Source organism: Medicago sativa, chromosome 2 (genome assembly GCF_051527215.1).
Source record: "Medicago sativa cultivar Bolivia chromosome 2, Bolivia_mono, whole genome shotgun sequence".
NCBI lineage: Eukaryota > Viridiplantae > Streptophyta > Magnoliopsida > Fabales > Fabaceae > Medicago > Medicago sativa.
In genome coordinates, this window is record NC_140750.1 from 76,453,349 (window position 1) to 76,462,680 (window position 9,332).

Consider the following 9,332-nt stretch of genomic DNA (forward strand, 5'->3'; position numbering starts at 1 on the left):
GACATCCGTAAAATAAAAGTGATCAAATGTAAATACTTGTGTTGGTGTGAGACACAACTTATATGTTGAACACCATACACATTTTTAATATGAAGTGTCAATGCTACACTCACGAATAGATCCTTCAACACAAACCTTGAGGAAAGCCAAAGGTCCGTGGCTTTTCAGAATTCCTGTTAATGTTTTTTTTTTCTTCTCATCAATATTTGCTTTAAAATTCATAAACTCAGTCTCGATTGAGAATTGTGCTCTTGCCTCGCTTATTTTAGTGGATTTAGTTGTTAAATTAAATACCTTTTATGTAAAAATAAATGTTAATTATTTTGGTTAAAGCAAAACAATATGTTAATTATAGAGACAACAAATTGCTAAATTAAACACACAAAAAATATATTTATACTACTGCTGGTGCAGAAATTGAATTTTATCTTGTTTTTAAGCCCTAATCGGCTTAGGATAAAACAACTTAGTATTTTAATTTTTTAAGACAGATTTCAAAACTGACTTAAGACAACAGGTTTTAATTCGTTTGATATAAATATATTTCTAAGTTAGGTGATGTTGAAAAGTCTTATACTTTCTTAGCTAAGATGATTAAAGAAGGGATTAGACCTAATAAGGTTACTTATACTGCAATAATGTCTGCATCTTGTAACAAGGGTAGGGTATAGGAAGCATTTTAAATTTTCGAAAGTCTGAAGGATATGGGAATTGAGTTGGATGGATTTGTGTTTGTAGTTTTGGTTCATGGGTTTGGAAAGGTAGGAGATTTTGATCGCGTGTTTCAGTTTCTTGTTGAAATGAAGAAGAGAGGGATTAGTCCCAGTGTGTTTACCTGTTGTAAATGGTTTGTCGAAGTATGGTAGGACACAGGAGGTGGACAAGTTCATGAAAAACGTGGCTGCAGATGTGATTACGCACAGCACGTTGTTGCATGGGTATATCAAAGAAGAGAACGTGTTGGGGATTTTGCAAACGAAGAAACGACTAGAAGCTGGTATCTGCATGGATGTTGTAATGTGTAATGTGCTTATCAGAGCACTGTTTATGATGGGGGCTTCTGAAGATGCTTATGCATTTGCAAAGGTGCCGGAAATGGATCTGGTTCCAAATTCTGTTACGTACTGCACAATGATAGATGGGTATTGTAAGGTTGGTAGAATTGATGAGGCACTGGAGGTATTTGATGACTTCAGAAAGACATCAATCTCTTCGTATACATGCTACAATACTATTATTAAAGGCCTTTGCAAGAAGGGTGTGATAGAAATGGCCATTGAAGCATTGCTTGAACTCGATGACAAAGGTCTCATGTTGGATACAGGTACATATTGGCTGTTAATGACGTCGATCTTATTACCTGTCACGTGCAAATCTTATTATTCACTTTTGAGAAGGCTTTTTTGTGTTATTAGGAATATGGAGAAAATTCTGCCCCTTCTGAAAGAGTACGGTCTAGTTGAACCAAAGGTTCAAAAGGTACTCGCATGATACCTTTATCTGAAAGATGTCAACAGTCCCCTTCGATTTCTTGGAAAAAGAACGTATAATTCTTCACCAGTCACTTTTCCTGTGTCCATTCTCAAGATTCTCATAAAGGAGGGAAGAACTTTAGATGCATATAAGATTCTCATGGGAGTTCAAGATAATTTACCGGTCATTTATGTTGATTACGCCATTGTGATTCATGGCTTATGCAACGAAGGATATCTTGATAAAGCTTTGGATCTTTGTGTGCCTTTGTCGAAAAGAAAGGGATGAATTTGAACATAGTCGTATATAATTCAGTAATAAATGGACTCTGCTACGAGGGTTGTCTTATTGAAGTGTTTCGTCTATTTGATTCTTTAGAGAAACTTAATTTGACGACATCTGAAATAACTTACGCTACATTAGTTTACACTCTATGCAGGGAGGGTTATTTGCAAGACGTAGTGCATGTTTTCGAAAAAATGGTCCTCCATGGATTTCAACCAAAAAGACAAGTTTACAATTCAGTACTTGATGCTATATCTATGCACGGACAGTTAGAGAAAGCATTTGAGCTTCTAAATGATATGGAGTACGGAGAACGCATCATGATGCTATATCAATCAGAGGATTCTGATTCAAAATATTCCAGCTCTCTACCTTCGTGTTGCGAAAGTGGTTTAGATTCTGGATCTTATGATACCAGGTATCTAAGGAATCATATGACAATATCTCGACTGCATAACTTTGACCTCTAATATTCTCGAATTGCAGAACTTTGTACCAAAGGGGAGGTGCAGGAAGCTAATCAATTAGCAAAGGAAATTCTATCTGACCTTAGAGAGGATATGAACTGAACATTTGTAATTAAAAAAATTAAATGATTTCATTGAACATGGTTACCTCTCTCTTGTAGTACCAGCACAGAGAGCACACAGACAAAATCTGCAGGTATATATTTTCCATATAATTATTAATTGCGAAGCATCATGATGGGTTTTTTCGCAAGTTTTTCTTGCAATGAATTCATGTTGCTAAAGACTCTGGTTTTTCGCGAGTTTTGTTAATTTTGAAGCATTATGATGGGTTTTGCTTGACCAGGAGTGCTCCCTGTTTTAGAAACCCGAGCGACTCTTGCTGCACAGCTTTCAAGTAGAGTTGATGATCTCTGTCACAGTGGCTCAACGTTGCACAGCAATGATACTGTCAAGGAAAACAACCAAGGTAAGTTCCTATGTTCTAGATTAGAGTACATAAGTGCGTGTGTGAGCGAGGGTGTGTATAATATACACCTATGATGAAACCAATGTCACTTGGTATTTTTTTACTCTAATCTCATATGTTCTTTATGCATGTGTTTTACACCAGGTACTGGCCACATGGTACCAATCTTGTGTCCCATAATCAACGGCTAACCAGTCTTCTTCGTTAGTTGAAGAGATGCATATAGATACTACTAATATTACAAGGGAAAACTCTGTTTGCAGCGTGTAACGCCCACTTTTTTTTAATTATTTGATTTATTCTTTGTTACTTGATTTATTTGGTTTATTTATTGAGCCTAGAAATATATTTATATATTTATGTGAATTATGTGATGAGATGTGAATATTGATATGACTTATATGTTTATATGAACTATGTGATGTGATGTGTATATTTATATGATTTTATATGATTTATATGATGTGGTGTGATTTTATGTGATTATATATGTGATGTGAATTTAGAATATATTTATATGATTTATGTGTTCTGAATAATTATGTAATGTGAGCCTGGAAATATATTTATATTTATGTGATGTATTTATGTGAATATATGTTATTCGGTGTATAATATACTTGTTATTTTGTGTGAAAATATATATATGTTATTTGGTTTATTATTTATTAGATTATATTTAGTAGGTAATTATAATTATTAGAAAGAGTAAATAGAATAGTTGGAGGGTTATAAATATGAGAGACTAGGTTGGAATAGCTATTACGTAGAAACTGTTTTGTGAGAAGAGTAGCCACCAAAAAGAAGAGAGAAAGCAATTTCCGTTTTTCTGAAACCTACCTCAGTAAAACAATGATATCTCACTCGTTAACCGTTGGATCGTGACGATTTTTGGACACAGCATTCACAACACCTGGGTCTACCTTTTCACCGTTCGGATCGTCGAAACAAGGTCTGAGTTGAGAGAAAACTATCGCGCACTGAAGCAGTATTTTTGGGTGTTTTCATCACTTTGTTTTTCGCAAGCTTTGTTCATCTGAATTAAGGTAAGGGTGAGACTAGCTTTCAATATAATTAAGGGTATGGTTCTGAGAATTGAATTTAACATGATTAGGTTGAGTTTTGGTGAGAATTGAGATTAGGGTTAAATGACCGATTTGATGATTAAACCATGAAAAGATGTTAGATTGATGCAAAATTAGTTTACAGACCTTAGATATTGTCTAGGGTGTTAATTAGATGCCATATGGATGAAAGAATCATGAAGATAGGTGAAAAGTTGTGATTTTTAGGTTTCTGGCCGTACTGACATTCATCGCTCGCAACTGCGAGTAGAAACACTCGCAACGGCGAGCTGCACCGCATCGCTCGCAACTGCGAGCAACGTTACTCGCAACTGCGAGTAGGACCTTCGAGCTCGCCATTGCGAGCAAATTACTCGCCACTGCGAGTTAGGCTGTTAGTTGCCCAAAATTGTCCCGATGCGATCCTTTCGCACGTGTAGTCATGAGTTGATCTTATAAGTAAGAAAAATGGTTGTTTAGGATACTTTCAGAAGTTCCAGAGGTCTGTTTAGGTGACTGAGATTAGTGGTGATGATGTATAAGAATTATTTAAGATGCGTTATGATTATAAGTTGTTATGATTCATTCCCTTTAATGTTGATATGTTATTTAGACGCTATTATATGTTGTATCTTGCTGCTGTTTTCTGTTGTCGACTGTTAGTGTCTTGAGGTTGCATGAGTCAGTCTATGTTGTTGGAATTTAAGAAGTTGTCCATGATTATGAGTCGCATGAGTTGTACACGTCGTTGTCTAAGTTGTTGGAAGTTGAGTCCATTGCATACTCATATAAGTTGGTTGAGGGCTTGATGCCCTGGAATGCTTAGTCATTCACATGATTGGTGAGGGCTTGATGCCCTGGAGCTTTTGCTCACTATGTTGGGGGCTTGATGCCCTGAAGAGCCTAATTACGCTCATATAAGTTGGTTGGGAGCTTGATGCTCTGTATTGGTACCACATGCATGATGAAGTTGTCTAAGTTGTTGATGAAGTTGTCTAAGTTGTTGATGAGGTTGTCTAAGTTGTTGTTGAGGTTGTCTGAGTTGTTGTTGAAGTTGTCTGAGTTGTTGTTGAAGATGTAGTTGCATTGTAGAGTCGTCATAACTTATATTTAATGATGATTTAACGATGATGTCTGACGATGATGCCTTTAATGATGATGTTTGATTATGTTTTGATGATGATGCTTTGATGATGACGTTTGATTATGATTTGATGGTGATATTTGATGATAATGTCTGTTTATGATTGATGATGATAATAATATGATACTAAATGATTATTAATGCTGATGTTTATGATGTCTTAAGTTGTTAAATATATGATGATACTTGATTATGACTTAATGATGATTTTTGCTTATGAATTAGAGATGATAATTGTTTACGAACTAATGATGATATTTGACAATGATAATTGAATATGATTTGATATAATGCTAAATGGTAAATGTTTTAAATGTAAATGATGATTTATGTTGTTAAATGCATTTTGACGAATTATATGTTTAATTTATTGACTGTGAAATCTCACCCCTTCTGCGTATATGTTGCCTCGACCGTGGGTAATGTGCAGGTAATAAAGATTAGAAGTGTTCGTGAGAGGACTCCTCACTTGTGTCTAGGTGCTCTGATATGTAACGGGATGGGGCTTGCTTTCATGAACTTTTTATGAATAAACATTAACTAAAACTTATGAGATTTCTGATAAGGCCTGTGTGCCAAGACTTTTATTATGTCGAATAATTTCCGCTGCATGATTATAGATTTTGACGTTGAATTTTGAAAGATAATTATTATTATCTATTTTGTGGTTTTAAGGAAGTATGTGACATTCCGTTTGTGATTTAAATACTCTGATTTATGATGAAATTTTCAAGTTGGGAAAACGGGGTGTTACAATTGGTATCAGAGCAGGTCGGTCCGTCCGGCCAAGTAGTAGAGTCGTGTCAAGCAACGTAGTGTTGTGTAATAATTTTACATTGTCTTTTGTTGTTCTGACTTGTTGTTTGATTGTATGTTGTTTAAAATTGTTGTTTGTGGTATAGACTAATCCAGAGTTGTTTGCAGGATGTTCAATTTTCGAGGACGAAAATTCTTTAAGTGGGGGAGAGTTGTAACGCCCACTTTTTTTTAATTATTTGATTTATTCTTTGTTACTTGATTTATTTGGTTTATTTATTGAGCCTAGAAATATATTTATATATTTATGTGAATTATGTGATGAGATGTGAATATTGATATGACTTATATGTTTATATGAACTATGTGATGTGATGTGTATATTTATATGATTTTATATGATTTATATGATGTGGTGTGATTTTATGTGATTATATATGTGATGTGAATTTAGAATATATTTATATGATTTATGTGTTCTGAATAATTATGTAATGTGAGCCTGGAAATATATTTATATTTATGTGATGTATTTATGTGAATATATGTTATTCGGTGTATAATATACTTGTTATTTTGTGTGAAAATATATATATGTTATTTGGTTTATTATTTATTAGATTATATTTAGTAGGTAATTATAATTATTAGAAAGAGTAAATAGAATAGTTGGAGGGTTATAAATATGAGAGACTAGGTTGGAATAGCTATTACGTAGAAACTGTTTTGTGAGAAGAGTAGCCACCAAAAAGAAGAGAGAAAGCAATTTCCGTTTTTCTGAAACCTATCTCAGTAAAACAATGATATCTCACTCGTTAACCGTTGGATCGTGACGATTTTTGGACACAGCATTCACAACACCTGGGTCTACCTTTTCACCGTTCGGATCGTCGAAACAAGGTCTGAGTTGAGAGAAAACTATCGCGCACTGAAGCAGTATTTTTGGGTGTTTTCATCACTTTGTTTTTCGCAAGCTTTGTTCATCTGAATTAAGGTAAGGGTGAGACTAGCTTTCAATATAATTAAGGGTATGGTTCTGAGAATTGAATTTAACATGATTAGGTTGAGTTTTGGTGAGAATTGAGATTAGGGTTAAATGACCGATTTGATGATTAAACCATGAAAAGATGTTAGATTGATGCAAAATTAGTTTACAGACCTTAGATATTGTCTAGGGTGTTAATTAGATGCCATATGGATGAAAGAATCATGAAGATAGGTGAAAAGTTGTGATTTTTAGGTTTCTGGCCGTACTGACATTCATCGCTCGCAACTGCGAGTAGAAACACTCGCAACGGCGAGCTGCACCGCATCGCTCGCAACTGCGAGCAACGTTACTCGCAACTGCGAGTAGGACCTTCGAGCTCGCCATTGCGAGCAAATTACTCGCCACTGCGAGTTAGGCTGTTAGTTGCCCAAAATTGTCCCGATGCGATCCTTTCGCACGTGTAGTCATGAGTTGATCTTATAAGTAAGAAAAATGGTTGTTTAGGATACTTTCAGAAGTTCCAGAGGTCTGTTTAGGTGACTGAGATTAGTGGTGATGATGTATAAGAATTATTTAAGATGCGTTATGATTATAAGTTGTTATGATTCATTCCCTTTAATGTTGATATGTTATTTAGACGCTATTATATGTTGTATCTTGCTGCTGTTTTCTGTTGTCGACTGTTAGTGTCTTGAGGTTGCATGAGTCAGTCTATGTTGTTGGAATTTAAGAAGTTGTCCATGATTATGAGTCGCATGAGTTGTACACGTCGTTGTCTAAGTTGTTGGAAGTTGAGTCCATTGCATACTCATATAAGTTGGTTGAGGGCTTGATGCCCTGGAATGCTTAGTCATTCACATGATTGGTGAGGGCTTGATGCCCTGGAGCTTTTGCTCACTATGTTGGGGGCTTGATGCCCTGAAGAGCCTAATTACGCTCATATAAGTTGGTTGGGAGCTTGATGCTCTGTATTGGTACCACATGCATGATGAAGTTGTCTAAGTTGTTGATGAAGTTGTCTAAGTTGTTGATGAGGTTGTCTAAGTTGTTGTTGAGGTTGTCTGAGTTGTTGTTGAAGTTGGCTGAGTTGTTGTTGAAGATGTAGTTGCATTGTAGAGTCGTCATAACTTATATTTAATGATGATTTAACGATGATGTCTGACGATGATGCCTTTAATGATGATGTTTGATTATGTTTTGATGATGATGCTTTGATGATGACGTTTGATTATGATTTGATGGTGATATTTGATGATAATGTCTGTTTATGATTGATGATGATAATAATATGATACTAAATGATTATTAATGCTGATGTTTATGATGTCTTAAGTTGTTAAATATATGATGATACTTGATTATGACTTAATGATGATTTTTGCTTATGAATTAGAGATGATAATTGTTTACGAACTAATGATGATATTTGACAATGATAATTGAATATGATTTGATATAATGCTAAATGGTAAATGTTTTAAATGTAAATGATGATTTATGTTGTTAAATGCATTTTGACGAATTATATGTTTAATTTATTGACTGTGAAATCTCACCCCTTCTGCGTATATGTTGCCTCGACCGTGGGTAATGTGCAGGTAATAAAGATTAGAAGTGTTCGTGAGAGGACTCCTCACTTGTGTCTAGGTGCTCTGATATGTAACGGGATGGGGCTTGCTTTCATGAACTTTTTATGAATAAACATTAACTAAAACTTATGAGATTTCTGATAAGGCCTGTGTGCCAAGACTTTTATTATGTCGAATAATTTCCGCTGCATGATTATAGATTTTGACGTTGAATTTTGAAAGATAATTATTATTATCTATTTTGTGGTTTTAAGGAAGTATGTGACATTCCGTTTGTGATTTAAATACTCTGATTTATGATGAAATTTTCAAGTTGGGAAAACGGGGTGTTACACAGCGGCTCTTATCACAATATGAAGATTTATATGTAGAATAAGAACATAACACACATGTTTGGCACAAAGAACTTTAGACAACATCATAGCAAAATATTGTCATTTTGATGCATCTTAGTTTATGTAATCTCCATTTTTAATAATATAAATGCTATTTGATTCGAGTATAAGAAAAGAACAACCTACAAGCTTCAAGAACTTTGCTGAAATCATCATTGATCCAACAACCATTTAAACTAAATATTAATAACAACAAATCAAAAATATACTTGACTAGTAACAAGTAAAGCCATATATGCGAAGAACCCAAAAGAAACTGGTCAAATAATTAACTATTGTGTCTACAGAACATATGAGAAGATACTTAAAAGCCATAATTGTGTACTGATCATCTGGTTCAGGCGTTTCTTGCTACTCCTCAATATCTTGCCCGACCTCGTGCCCATTCCTTTCAGCTATTCTTCCATTTTATGAAATTTCCACTCAACTGTATGCCCTTCTTGATTCACGTTTCCTTGTTCTTGACTAATTTATGCGGCGTGGCTTTATCCGACATAGGCGGTAATTGTCGAATTTAAAGAAAGTAAAGAAGGTCTCTATGATCAAAGGTTGATGCAACAACTATGAAAAGCATACAAACAAATAGGGAACTTAGTAGAATGTTGTAAATGGCACCACAATTGGATATCAGAGGTTGTTGATGTTTCAAAAATAAAAATCTCAGTATTTGAAGCTAGTTGTTGACAAGGGAAGAACCTTTGA

At 34.7% G+C, this 9,332-nt stretch overlaps 1 pseudogene; it reads left to right on the forward strand.

Moving 5' to 3' along the window:
- The first annotated feature begins 100 nt into the window (after positions 1-100).
- On the forward strand, positions 101-2,360 carry LOC146950865 (uncharacterized; annotated as a pseudogene).
- The last annotated feature ends 6,972 nt before the right edge of the window (positions 2,361-9,332 follow it).